Genomic DNA, 15,414 nt, shown 5'->3' with positions numbered 1-15,414 from the left:
GCCATTAGGATCACACTGATGTGATCCTTCTTAAGGGTACAAGTATGAGGGTGGTAGCACCAGGGGAGTATGGTCAAGGCCAGATCATGTGAGGTCTTTCAGGTCATGGCCCAAAGTTAGGGTTTATTTGAATTGCATTGAGCCACATAGGAGTCTGAATAATACCCCCTCCCTCTCCAAGACGTCCACATCCTAGTCTCTACCACCAATGAATATTTACTGTAAGTGGTAAGAGGATCTTAAGATGGGGACATTATCCTGGATTATCCAAGTAGGCCCAATGTAATCCAAAGGGTCCTTATAAGGTAGAAATAGGAAGATAGAGAAGTGATGAGTAGCAGAAGTGGAGGGAGATTACAAGATGCTGTGGTGCTGATGCTGGAGAGGGAGGAAAGGACACGAGCCAAGGAAAACTGGAAAATGTGAGGAAATGGATTCTCCCCCAGAGCTTCCATAGGCAGTGTGCACTGTCCACACCTTGGTTTTGGTCCAGTGATACCCGTTTAGACTTCTGACCTCCGCAACTATAAGATAATGAAATGGTCTTAAACCAGTCTTTTACAATGATTCATTATAGCAGCCTTGGAAAATTAATACAGGCAGCCTTTGGAGGATTTAAAGCAAGGGACTGATGGGATCCATGGGATAGGACTTAAGTTTGAAAGAGATACTCTCTGATTCTCAGATTGCTACCTGGGAAAGAGAGAAGCTGTAAAAGAGAGAGGCAAGAAGAAGCCAAGAGAAGAGGAAAAGAGGAGAACAGAACAAGAGAAAGACATAGTGGAAGGGAGCCGACCGTGGGCAGCTGCTGCAGGGTCATAGGCAAGAGGATCAAGGGAGGTTGCTGCGGTGGAGGCAAAGCTCAGGGTTTGCTGGAGGGTGGACTTTATCTGAGACACCTGACCACCAGTGAGCACCAGCGAGCAACTTGTGCCTAGCACCGCCTCTCTCTGTCCTGCACTCAGGGAGTGTGAATAAGACTGAAGGATCAATCTCATTTACTGTGGGCAGTTTAGGGAGCAGAAAAGAACATCTGTCACCCAATTTAGGTCACACACATGCAGAAAAGATTCCTTAGGAACCTACAGCACCCTTTGAAATGATGAAAACATTATTTAATAAGCTGAAGGGGTAATTTATTGATAGCTCACTCAGGGTTCTTAACCTAGGATATGTAAGAGCCAAATTACTGCAACAATGATCAAAGATCAATTTTCTTCTGAATTGGCATTTTTATTTATTTTTTAGATGCTTCAGTAAATGCGAATTATAATTTTAGCCTACAGTGGTGGTTCTTTTTTAAGAAGGGTATGGGTGGGAATTTGGTTAAGCAAGATCCTGTGGGCAGATAGCAAGTAGCTCTGAACTCAAGAGGCAAGCAATGTTTCCAAGAATTCATTATAAGGGTGATGCTAATGTTTGATGTAGTTGGAATAAAATCCCTAAAGAGAAGGTCAATTTTCAAAGATCAGGTGCAGAAAAACTACACGGGTAGTTCTCTTTCTGGGTGGATACCTACATTTCTCTTTTCTTTTTCTTTTTTTATAGTTGTAGATGGACAGCATGCCTTTATTTTGTTTATTTTTATGTAGTGCTAAGAATCAAACCCAGTGCCAGACACATGCTAGGCAGGTGCTCTGCCACTGAGCTACAGCCCCAGCCACATACATTTCGTGAAGCTTCTGTTCAAAGTCTGGAGTTTTAGGTGACCTGTTCCTTGTTCAGAAAACCCTCTTTCCTCAGCAGAGGATTGGGAGGCCAGTAATTGCTTCAGTTTTCAGTTTCCCCCTGGAAACTGAAAGCACAGACACCCTGTGGCCAACCCAGACAGATAAATAGTGAGGAAAGCCTCCCCAGCAGTGGCTCCGGAACTAATTAGCTAACAAGCCGTGTAATTAGATTAATGCATGCGATCCAAGAGCTGATGGTGTGCTTTTTAGGACAGTGGAAATAAAGGAGTTGAAAAGAAAGCCTTACATTGAGGTGTCCCAATTATTATCCTTGTCAGAAATATACTTATTATATATTTTACGAGTAACTAGAAGATAGGAGCTTGAAAGCTCCAAACAAAGTAATGATTAGGAGATGGAAACATTAATTACCTACTTTGATCAGTACACACTGTATATATGTATTGAAATCTCACACTCTACCCAAAGATATGTACAATTATTGCATATTAATCAAAAAAATTTTAAGAAATGTCTAAGGAGATGGGAATACTAACCACTCTGATTTTATCATTACACATTGTATATGTGAATGGAATTACTATACGCTATCTTATAAATATATACAATTAAAATAATAACACAAAGAGAAATTTCAGCCTGGGAGTGGGTTAGTGGTGAGCAACGAAGGTTTCTATTTATCACTCAGTTCCTGCTGGGTTATCTGGGACTGATGTTGCTTTGATTCCTTTCCGATTTGGAAAAGATTTCTTTCTCTTTCCCATAGCAGGCGAAGAGGCTTCTGCACTATTTGCTTGGCATTCTTATGCCTTAGCCTAATAGACTGGTTATTTCTAGAAGGACCCCCTCTGCTTCCCTCTCTTTCTCCATAGCTAATTTGGAGAGGAAAAAAAATGACATGTGAAGCGTGCCACCCTGTCCACCTTCCCAGGCGCAGGTTTCTTCAGTGTGGTGTCCCACCTCCTAGCATGGAGTCATGTCCTTCTGCTCTGACCACCAGGACCCCAGAAAAGCAGACTTTCTTACCCTCCACTCATGTCCTACTTTTCATTCACTCCTTCACTCCTGTCTGAGGTAATGCTACCCTGTTGGTTTCAGAGTGCCAAATTTGTACAGTTTCCAGGGTGAAATATTGCTGAGGCCACCAAAGTCATTTCTACTCGAGTCTCTGACAGTTTTCTAATTAATATGATTTTAGTCTTTGCATCCTGTATTAAAGTTGGACCGATTTCCCAGGGGTGGAAAGTCAGACATTAATCCACTAAATCAACTAAATTACTTATGTGCGAAAGAGAAGACAATTTCATCAGAATTATTTTCCTATGATTTGACATATCGCTTTGCAGGCTGTAGACCTTGAAAAGTACTTTCTAGTCTGATGGAGGCACCTGGATTCTTGGTAGAAAAGTTAAATGATTAAGATAACCCAAGTTAAACACATGCTTCAAGTTGTTTGCCTATCACAGAGATGGGATGCTAGTTGTATTTGGAAGCGAAGAGAGGAAATAGCCAGTGCTGTTTTCTGTCAGGCTGAATACAAGCTAATGCAGAAGAGTTAAGCTTTCTGCTTCTTTATGCCACAACTGTCTTTTTGCCCACAGAGTCACGGGAGCTTACCTTTGAAACATTAGCTGTTCACCCTAGTAATTGCTCCATCCTCTAATTTAATGAAAACCCATTAAACCGAAACAATAATTAAAATGAGACATCATCTCGGTAGGAGGTTTGCATATTAAAATCACCGTGCATTTCAATGCAGGCAGATTTTTATTCTTGAAAAACAGCATTTGAAGCAACATGTAAAAATGATTTTTAATGAATAATCATAAATTAGAGAGCTTGGTGGTTGAACATGATGCCCTACTGTTTACTATTGAATCTGAGTAGATGTGGCAAGATCAAGCCAATACACCGTTTAAAATGTCTCTTTTATGCCTGAGAATTAGGACGCTGCACAAAAGGGAACTAATTATAATTAGGTCACCTCACTGTTCCAAATTTTTTTGATGGGCTAAAAATTTAATTTTTAATATGTGAAGTACTATTTTAGTCTCTTGGAGGATGCTCCATAGGGAGGGGACACATGGCATTGGAATCTAATGGAGAAGTTCAATGATTCTCTCATGTGGGGGATTAGGGAAACCATGCAAAAATATACAGAAAGAGCTATAAATTTAGAATCAGTAGACATAGCTTGGCTTCTTGTGAGAGGTGAAATCTTGGTCACTTTTCTTCTCTTAGTCAGAGATGCTTCATCTTTAAAGTGGGGCTATGAATGCATACCCAACAAGGTTGTTATAAATATGAAATATGATCATGTGTTATGAACATAATTGGAAAATTTTTAATCTGAGACTTTAGTGGGTAGACTTTTGGCCATTCTTTGCAAAGCTACTCAGAAACATCCTTAGGAGTCTGCTAGCTATATGTGAGGCATTTTCCATTGTTCTTTAATTTATTCATTAAATAACTCTGCAAGGTGGGTGGTTATTACCATCGTATCACACATTGAGACAACTCAAGGATGGAGAAAGGAAACTGAGTTATGCAAGGTCTGGCAGCACGTACATAGCAAGAGCTGAAGTTCAAATCTTGGTGTGGCTGATGCTTCTCAAGGAATACAAATGGCCGACAAATATATGAAAAAATCATTAGTAGTTGTAGAAATGCAAATCCAAACTACATTGAGATTTCATCCTACACCAATCAGAATGGCAGTCATCAATGATACAAACAATAATAAATGTTAGCTAGGATGTGGAGAAAAGGAACACTTTTTACACTGTTGCTGGGATTGTAAATTAGTACAACCACTGTGGAAATCAGTATGTAGGTCTCTCAAAAGACTAGAAATAGAACCACCGCACTACCCAGCTATACCACTCCTCAGTATTTATCCTGAAGATTTTAAGTCATCATATTATAGTGATAAATGTATACCATGGTTGTAGCAGCACAATTTACAATAGCCAAATTGTGAAACTAGCCTAGCTGTCTACCAATGGATGTGAATTGACAAAGAAATGTGGCATACATACACAATGGAGTTTTATTCAGTCATAAAGAAGAATAAATTGTCATTTGCATAAAATGGATGGAACTTGAGAGCATTGTGTTGTATGAAATAAGTCAAACTCGGGAAGTCAAGGGTCATATGTTTTCTCTCATATGTAGAAGCAAGAGAGGAAAAAGATAAAGAAAGGTGTGGAGGGATCTCATGAAAACTGAAGGAAGACCAATAGTAGGAAAAAGAAAGGGAGGAGGAGAGGGAAAGTGGAAGTATTGTGGAGAAATATCCAACAAATTATGTTGTTACATTGTGTGCATGTATGAATATGTTGCAAAAAATCACATTATTATAAATACTTACTATGCACCAATAAAAGTGTAGAAAGAAAAATTCTGGTGTGTCTGAGATGACAGATGGCACTGAGAGGCAATGGTGCCTTGTGGCTGGCCTTAAGGCAGGTCTGAATTTGCATTCCTGCTGCCTTACTCTTCCTAACCCTTTGCACCTCATCTACAAGATAGAGATAATAATACTGACATCTCTAGACTTCTGTGAGGACTAACTAACCTATTTAAAGTCTTTTGCTTGATATCTAGCAAAAAGTCAAAACTCAAACGTATGTGGATGTCAGCTGAGAGGAACTCACGCAAGTGGAATGGCCAGAACCCTCATAGAATCTGAATTTTTTTTTTTTTTTTAAACAGAGAAGTGGCCACTACCCATGCCTCCAGCTGTTGCTGATGACCATGTTCACCTGCCCATTGTCTTCCTGCTGGCTCACAGCCATAACCAATATTGGTTTGATCTTGACCTCAGCTCTAGCTGTAGCACCCAGGCTGCCATAACATGATGGTTCCTGACACATCTACAGGGTCAGGGCCTGCCCTCCGGCTTTCCAAAGAAACTAACAATTGTCATGTACTTTTTATGTGAAAGAAACTGTTTTAAGAGTTTAACATGCACTAATTGATTTAATCTTTATACTGTTCCCCATGGGGTCGATGCATTTTTGTTTCCATTTTATAGACGAGGAAGCGGAGGCATAGAGAGATTAACTTGCCCAAGGTCACACATCTGGTAAAAGAGAAAAGTTGGAATCTGAGGAGGAGACAGCTTCAGAGCCTGAGCTCTTAACCACTGCCTGTTCTACCCATTAGTCAAAAGGTCAAGTCCCTGGTTTCAAACTCTGTGGTTCTGTTTCAGGTTGGTTCAGGCTTGCCATGCCTCTGTTATACCTCTGAATGGTACAATCAGACACCATTTACTATTAGTCTCTTAGCCCCTAGAGAAGATCCACTTTGTGTCCAAATGCCTGGTTCAGAAGACTCCTCAGTAAAAGTTTCTAAAGTAAGAAAGAATAAGCAAGTGAGTGGATGGATAGATGGATGGATAGTTCACAGAGGGCAGGAACAAGGACTTCTTTCCTATCTTTTACAGAACCCAGGGAATAGATCTTGACGGAAACAGTGTTCTTGCTTGCACCCAGTAACATTTTATGTACAGAACTTCATACACCATGGAGTGAATGCATCTGCTGGATGCCTAGACTCTTAACAGTCACGTAGATGAAAATGAGAGTTGAGGAAGTTTGATGGTCAGTTACTGACAAAGTATACTTCAGTTCCATCTTGCTGGACTTTCATGGGGATAAGCATGGGCATTAGTTCTGACCAGGTCACACATGGGCAGATGTGAGCAATGGGCAGGTGAACATGGTTACCAGGCAGCTGGAAAATGTTTTTATTGAAATGCCCTAGCAGTCCATTCAGGGAGCTGACTGATCCCTTCCTTAGGGAGAGGAGTCATGTTTATGAATAGCAAACTTAGTTGAGGTTGGTTGGAGGGAGAGTCTGGTGTCTTCACTAATTTAAGGATACCCAGTTATGTGATTGACAGCAAGGTGCTGAGAGCTTCTTTTTTTTTTCTTTTATAGGACTCCCTTCTTGTTTCTTCCATGTTTTTATAACATGCTCTTATATTTTAGGAGAAATTTTGTTGTTTTTCTTTACAATAATTCTGAGAAGATTGGGAAATTCTGACATGTGCAAAGAAGAAAATTTCACTCATGTTAGCTCCCAGTTGCTAACATTTTGATTGAAGGTCATTCCAATCTGTCTGCTTTAGATTGCTAAATAAATTTTATGTATACTTGATATACTACTATACATATAACTGTGTAGCTATTTGACAATATTTCTTAGATATTTCCTTTTTTCCCCCTTTTTGTGGTGGTGGGGATTGAACCCAGGCCTGTACATAGGCCATTTAAGAGCTCTATCAACTGAGCCCCATCCTCAGCCCCTTATTTTCACATAATAATCCCAGATATATTAAGATATCATACATAATTTCCATACATAATTAAGTAAATAATTTTCATATGTAATCAAGTAAATTCCCTAATTTACTTAACCATTCTCTACTATTGGGTAGCTCTTTTTTTTTTTTTTTTGCTATGTAATGCAGTCTTCTTTTTTTTATTGTTGGCTGTTCAAAACATTACATAGTTCTTGATATATCATATTTCACAATTTGATTCAAGTGGGTTATGAGCTCCCATTTTTACCCCATATACAGATTGCAGAATCACATCAGTTACACATCCATTGATTTACATATTGCCATACTAGTGTCTGTTGTATTCTGCTGCCTTTCCTATGCTCTACTATCCCCCCTCCCCTCCCCTCCCCTCCACTCTTCTCTCTCTGCCCCCTGTACTGACATTCGTTTGTCCCCCTTGTATTATTTTTTCCCCTTCCCCTCACTTCCTCTTGTATGTACTTTTGTATAACTCTGAGGGTCTCCTTCCATTTCCATGCATTTTCCCTTCTCTCTCCCTTTCCCTCCCACCTCTCATCCCTGTTTAATGTTAATCTTCTTCTCATGCTCTTCGACCCTACTCTGTTCTTAGTTACTCTCCTTATATCAAAGAAGACATTTGGCATTTGTTTTTTAGGGATTGGCTAGCTTCACTTAGCATAATCTAATGCAGTCTTCTTAATCATTCATTTTTTCTTCTTTCTTTTCCTCTTGTGACTCAAATGGAGCTGACATTAGTACTTTACCTTTTTCCTTATTCCCTGGCTTCCCCAGGTGAGCTGGGGTAGAGGAGTGGGGATGAAGAGAAAGGGTAATGGAGTAGAGACTTGACCACTGTAGGTTGTGGTGACAGTGTGAAGAGAGAGCCTAAAGAAGTGTGGTTGCAGTTTGTTAGTTTCTTAGTGACAGAGGGGATGAGCTGATTTTCCTTGCTGGTATTGTCAAACATTCATGAAAGAGCTCAGCTGCCTTTCAGTGCCTATCTAATTAGTAAAATTATGGGGGCATTGGAATCTCTTGATTGAGTCATATAGTAATTACAAAAAGATTTTGACTAACACCATGTGTCACATGATTCTTTAGGCTCCATTTCCTAATGGAGAAGTTGGGGATGCTGAACTGGTTTTATTATTTCTAGGCAGCTCATTATTTTAAGACAGTTTATCTCAACAGGTTGGGATTATATTTGAGAGTCTCCAGCAGACCTCCTTTCTGACATTGTGTTCCAGAGTCTGGAGTCAAGATATATTGGATTAAACCAGCGTGGTTGAGGCTTTACTGTGTGCCGGGCACTGTAATAGTGGTGGGTATATATTGGTAAACAGTTCCTTACGGGATTTACAGTCTAGTGAGGAACATGACATGAATAAAATGATCACATACATGGTTGTGATAAGCACAAGGAAGACAAAATATAAGGAACCAAGTAGTCTGAAGTGGTCAGAGGAAGTTGGCTTGAGGGATAACATTTAAGATGGTGCCCAAAAGAGAGGTAGAGGAGAGAGAGGTCACAGCAGAGGGGAATGCAGCAATGTGGAGGGACCATGGCTCTGGGAATAAGGGAAACGAGGCTTGGGGTGCTGGGTCAAGGCAAGGGTAGATGGAGAGAGGAAGAGGAGGATGAAAAATACCAGGGTGCCAGTCATCTCCATGAGTGCCATGGTGGTTTTCAATGGGCAAGAAGAGTTAAGTTTTCCCTCCATTTGTTTGCCATGTGACTGGGCAGTCATTAGCCTTCTCTGTGCTTCAGTGTCTTTGCCCCATACAATAGGAGATTTTGATATTTACCTCATGAAGTTTGTAGAAATAGTTCATTCATTCATTTACTCAATTTTTTTAAATAAATAGTGTAAGTAGTAAGTGCCAGGCATTGGGCATATGATGGTGATTTGTCTCTTTTCCACATAAATCAAGTGCTGACATATTGATAAATAGAAGACACAGTGCTGGTGAACGTATGCCCTGTGGAACGGGCCTGCTGGGTTGGACGCTCAGTACCGTGGCTTCCTAGCTCAGCATTCTTAAGAATATTATTTAAATTCACATCTGTAAAATAGAAATCCTAATAAGGCCTACCCCTAAGATGATCATAAGTGAAATGACAGGAACAGCGTGTGGCCCTGCACTTGGGCCTGCAACAAGGCACACATTCGCCCTCTATCATTATGGTTTCTGGAGCTAATAGAGGTTTAAAGGAATGTTATTGTGCACTTGTGAGTGGAGATGAAAATCCCTTACATATTAACTGGAAGTTTCCTGGTATTCCCACTACTTTCTGCTTGTGACTTCTGCTTCTTTGAAAGCTGCTTGGATCATTACCTGACATTCTCAAGGATGGTCTGCAAGACCTAACAGTGATGTGCCTCCTCCCCACCCTCCCTCCCCACAGCAGGAATTGCTCCATGGGTAGTTGACAGTTTGGAATTGGCAAATTTCCTCTGCACTCAGAAATGAAAAGCCAACTGTCAGTTCAAACGAACAAGAGTTGTTTTGCCTTCAGGGACCAATCTTGCCATGAGTTTAAGCAAGACTTAGACCAGAAGAATGTGCCTGATCTGTACCAGGAGTTTGCCATGTGTGAGATTCTCATGTAGATATTAAATGTTGTCTGAATTCTCCATCAGTCAAGGCTGAGGTGGGCTGCCCTGATGTGTCTGCTTCTTCATGTTTCTGGTTGCTGCTTCTCTGCTACCTTGATTCATCAATCCTTAGCTGATGTATCAGCTGGGATTTTGGCAGTTACTCTGCTTTGTGCTAATCTGGTGCTCCTTGGCTGGTCAGGGGCCTGAGAATTCCCTCCAGTATTAGTTTGAGTAGATGCTTTCCCTGCTGGACTTTTTTTTAAAAATAATATTTTTTAAGTTGTTGATAGACCTTTATTTGTTCATTTATTTATTTATATGTGGTGCTGAGAATCGAACCCAATGCATCACATATGCCAGGCAAGTGCACTACCGCTGAGCCCCAGCCCCAGCCCTCCCTGCTGGACTTTTAGTGAGAGAGATGCTTGCAGAGAAAGAAAAATGCCAGGGTACTGTGAAGGTCTGCACAGCGACCCTACAATGCACATCCTGTCCATCCTCACACTCCTGCCTGGTGAAGGCTTATTCATCTCTTTTGAGTTGGGTTCAATGACGCATCCTCTGTGATGTCATACCCAGTCTCCGTAGGCCACCTCTGTCCTTTGTGCACTGCTTTGTTCTGTACCTGTTGTCACTGGAAAACTGTCTTATTTATCTATCCTCCAGGAAAGAAACTACATTTTTACTTTCATTTCCCTAGTGCCCAGCATAGAGCCTGATGCAGATGATGCACAAATATATGTTGACAATGAAATTCACCATTCACCACCATCCTCACCCTGTAAGTCAGGGAAAAGGGAAATAAAGTTGCTTCTATATTTAGCAGAGAAGAATATGTGAATATCATTTCATTCCATTCCTTTTCTTCTCCACTCTCTAGTTTCCTCCCCTTCATCCAACACCTTTGTTTTTTTTTTTTTTTTTTTTTCTGATGTTTAATCATCACATTAGCAGTTTTAGTCTTTCTTTAAAAATGACTAGGTAGCACCATTTCCATCCTAGGAAAGAAAGAGCATTTAACCCTTGATGCTGAGTTAGCATTTCTTAAGTAGATTATGCTAAACCTCTGAGTATTTGGAATGATATTTTTTTTCCAACCTTTTAAAAAAATGAAAAATGTTCATCTTACATGTTCGTTGTGTGGAACATTACTTGACACAAAGACAGCCTCCAAATATACACCCAGAGGTCACAAAATGAAAAGCCTCACAAATAGATCAAATTCAGATGCTTGAATCACATGGCTTCTTAAATCAATTTGCAATTCCAGGAGGAAACAAGGAAAAGAGATGGAGTAGGCTGGGAGAGTTAGGCTACAGTGCAAGAAGGGGAGAAGGACACTCCACCCGAGTCTTGAGTTAAGCATTGTCCCTATATTCATTCTTTACCATACCCCTTCTCTTTTCTTCTCTCTGGGTTGTAATAGCTTTCCTGATGGTGAGGTTACAAGGACTCGAGTTCACGTAGAAAAGTTAGGGAGGGAAATTCAGACTGGAGCTGACATGCTTGGGGCAAATAATTCTGACCACAATTGTGGTCTACCAGTCCATTTGGTGAGTGGTAATGAGTTTTATTGGCATTTCTCAGGGAGTGCACTTGTGGGGACCCAATGGGAATGGAATGAATGTCAATAATGGGTGTTGGATTTAGTGATGACATAGCTGTCATTCTGAAGGTGGCATGATGTATATATTATGATTTGGCCCTCCTGCCCCATTCTATCTGCAAACAATACTCTTATTTGATTCTTTTTATCTATGTTCAGCTTGCTAATGTTCCATTTATTCAATCTGTGTAACATGTTTCACAGGTTTCTAACTTGATATCTATATTTAACACTTCTTATGAGCCTCATCCATCCTACTTGTTTTTCTTGTTCTCTCTAGCAGAACTGACTATTCTCAAGTAACACAGCAAACCCACACTATAGTGGCTGAATATGGAAGTACAATATTCACTATAGGGTCCCATTACTTGGTTTTCTTTTTTTTTTTCCACTTAGAAAGTAATTTATTATAAAATTACAGATTTTTTTAGCATAATTTCAGATAGGGATTTGTTTATATGTTTAATATATACACATTCATTTCACTTTTATTAATATTGATTTTTGTAAATAAAATACTCTCTATCAAAAAAAAAAATATATATATACACATTTTTTTTTAGAAATTTCATTTTATGGTTCTTTTTTTTTCGTGTCAACATACTTTATATACAGAGATATGAAAAATTGTACTGTATATGTGTAATAAGAATTATAATGCATTCTGCTGTCATTTATTTTTTTTTTAAAAATCAATAAAAGGAAATATTAGTTTTCATCATGATTTTGTGTGTGTTTTAATTAATTAATTATTTATTTTTTTAGTCATACATGATAGTCGAATGCATTTTGATATATAATACATACATGGAATGTACATACATCAATCATATTGTCTATTCTATTCTGCTGCCCTTCCTATCCTCCCTACTCCTCCCCTCCTCTCCCATTACTTGGTTTTCATTGGTTGCTCTTTTAACTCCAGGAAAAAAAAATCAGGCTTCTGTAAAGTAGGTGACATGTCACTATTTTCAGCAATTGAAAAGTTAATATTTTATGCCAATGTGGAAAATCACCAAAGGAGAAAAATCTGCAAAATCTGTGTTTTATGGATGGAAAATACCCTTAGTACCTTCTTTTGATACATGGCTAGGAGCAGGGTAAAGTGATTAACAGAAATGAAATATTGAGGCTAGGAAAGAACTTGGAGATCACAGAGTTTAATCTTGATTTTTAGATGTTGAGTGTAGTGTTCAGAGGGGTAGAGTGTCTTTATCTGAGGTACACGGCTAGTTACTTAAAAGTCTCTGAGTAGTCTCAGTCCCTGGAAACCTGATTCATTGTTCTTGCCTCTATGTTCTAAGAAGACATGGCGTTGCTTTCTTGTGTTATTTTATCGGCTGAATTATGATAAACATTTATTTGAAAGGGCTTTTCTGAAAATGAGAACGCTCATAAAGTCTCCATGTATCAAAATAGATATTTCTTACATTTCACTCTGTTGAGTGCTAATGGGCTCTCTTTACTTCAATGTGCCAATCATTTATAAAAAGAAATGAGAAAAGTCAGCATAAGAAATGTTCAGCTTTCAAGGAGGATGGGTGAGCGGAAGTGTGGTAGGACTGGTTCAGACTGTTGGGGGATGAGTAGAGGGGAGCAAATTGGCATCAAATATCATCTTCTTTAATTTGATAGCCACTGACATTTGAGAAGGACTCATATATTCCTAGTTTTCAAAAAGATACCATGCCTACTATTTTCTTATTTATATTATTACTTTATATTATTTATTTTATATTATTACATTTATATTATTACTTTAAATAATCACATATTATAACATATGTGATTATTTAAAGTAATAATATAAATGAGAAAAATAAATGAGAAAGAAGCCTGGGGCAAGATTGTGATAAATAATGTAAGGAAATAACAAACTGATCATAATCCATACATTATGACAAGTTATATGGAGAAAATAACCAGAGTGGTGTGTTAGAGGGACATTGGTGGACAGCCTGCTTTAGAAAGAGTGACAGGGAGGTTGCATTTGTAGCTTGTGCTAAAGGAGAAGGAGCCAGGCATGTGGAGAGGTGGCAGAAGATGACTCTGGGGAGAGGGCAGGGTCCAAAGATCTGAGACAGGAGTGGGTGGGGTGTGCTCCCAGCAAACAAGGAGGAGAGTGTGAGATGGAGAGGGAGGGGCAGGCAAGAATCAGTATGTGTGTGCCTTTGCAGATCATGCTAACAGGGCTGGATTTTATCCTATAAGCAGTGGGAAGCCATTGGAGAATTTTAAACAGGAAGGTGAAATGATTCAGACTTTTGCTTTAAAGGGAGCACTTTGGCTACTGGGTGGAAAAATGGGGGAAAGAAGGCTGCATGAAAGCAGGGAGACTAATTAGGACACCATTAGACTGTTCTAGAGTGCAAGGACAGGGGCTTGGGCAAGAGCTATAAGAATGAAATTAGGAAGAAGTGGACAGATTCCAGACATGGGAGCCCTCTTGATTCACTCTTGGGTTGGACATAGAGGGAGAAGAAATGGAAAGAATCAAGGACAAATTCTAATTATTTTGACTTGTGGAACTGAGCATTACCACCTACTAAGACTGGGAACTTTAGGATCTAAAGATAGAGGATTGGGGAAGAGAAAAGGAGTTCTGATGTACACACATACAATTTGAAATGCTTATTAGGTAGTCACATAAAATTTGAACTTCTGACTAGATATTCTCATGGCAATATCAAGTTGGAAGTCAAATACATGGGTCTTTTGCTTAAGGGAAAGTTTAGGGTTGCAGAAATTTGAAGGCCCTTGGTCATGGGGATACATATTGCCCAAGGAGAATTGAATGAGAAGTGAGGACACCTGTACTCAATATGATATCCATACCCCTTTCCTCCAGCAGGCATTATTGATTAATCATGGCCTTCTCTTCATTGGGCTCATTCCTCACTGATGAGTACAAAAGGAAAAAGTCAACATAATCTCAAAAGTCCAATTTATTTTTCTAGAATTAAATTCTAGGTGGAATTTATTGGGAGCATTTTGCCCAGAAGTAATGATAATAAAAATAATGTTAATAAAAGTTGCTAATATTCTCTAGTTTGCAATATGATTTGTTTATATACTTAATTAGTTGTAAATGCCAACTGGAAAGTTTTCACCTGGGATTTTGTAGAAGGCACAGAAGCACTCCTTAAGTGGCTAGCTCTTTTCTCAACCCTTGACAAAAGCCAGCAATGTGCCCTTTACAGTAGAATATCGAAGGCTTTTCTTCAGGCAGAAAAACAAATGTCATGCTGGTGGACTTGTGCGATGGAGAGGTCTGTCTGGCTCAGGTGCCTCTGTGGTACAGGACCACCACCCCCCGCCCCACTTTTTTTTTTTTAAAACAATCTTCAGCCTAGGCATTTGCAGGTAGAAAAGGCTGTGGTGTTCTTTCTGTGTCATGTATGCTGAGCAGTAATTCATAGAACTACAGGTTGAGATAGGAAGCTCTGAGAGATCCCCTAGGTACCCCCTCTATTTGCAGATGAGACAACTGGGCCTCAAGACCAAGAATTATAAGATTATTTTTTCTTTTTTTTGAGAGGCCATTCTTTAGGCTGAGATTCTTCAGCGTTGTTGTAAAAGTTTGCCATGTGGTGTAGTCTTTGCCGTTCTCTGTTTTTCAAAGACTCCTCATGTGGCCCTGGAGAAATAACTAAGTAGTTGTCATACATTGAGAGGAGGTGTTCAGGTTGTGAGAGGAGACCACTGAATACACCTCTGATATCCCTTTATCGTCCTTTGAGTAGTCTCCTCTAACTTTGCTCCCTTGGTGCCCCTTTCTGATGCCGGGAAATGTACGTATGGTGAAATAATGAGATAACACCCAGTTTGTCACGGCCAGGGTGAGTCTGAGTATGGAGTGATGGATGCCTGTCATTATGCTGATGTTGGAGAAGGAGGGATTCCTGTCTAGGAGCAGGATTAGCTGGACTCTCACACATCCAGTCCTGCTGAATTGGATTCAACTTTAATAAATATTTCATGAGGAAAGCAATCCATTGCATATTTGCAGAGAAATTCAGGCACACTTATGAGCATGTTTCGTGTTTATTCTTTAAGCAAAGGCAGAGTCATTTGCCATTATTAGTGCTAGTAAATCTGTGCTAGGCACAAGGCAAGGGCAGGTTTCTTAAATGCATTATGAGGAGAAGGAAAACAAGCCTATGGGAAAAATGAGATTGGAGGCATGCTGAGTGGCATTTGGGTTCT

At 39.6% G+C, this 15,414-nt stretch overlaps 1 protein-coding gene across 3 annotated transcripts in view; it reads left to right on the top strand.

Moving 5' to 3' along the window:
* Positions 1-15,414, top strand: part of Nell1 (neural EGFL like 1) — a 794,610-nt gene that overhangs the window by 72,452 nt on the left and 706,744 nt on the right. The window lies entirely within an intron of this gene.

Source organism: Marmota flaviventris, chromosome 9, assembly GCF_047511675.1.
Source record: "Marmota flaviventris isolate mMarFla1 chromosome 9, mMarFla1.hap1, whole genome shotgun sequence".
In the NCBI taxonomy this organism is placed as follows: domain Eukaryota; kingdom Metazoa; phylum Chordata; class Mammalia; order Rodentia; family Sciuridae; genus Marmota; species Marmota flaviventris.
Note: the sequence above shows the minus strand (reverse complement) of the source record. Positions and strands in the feature narration are given on the sequence as shown.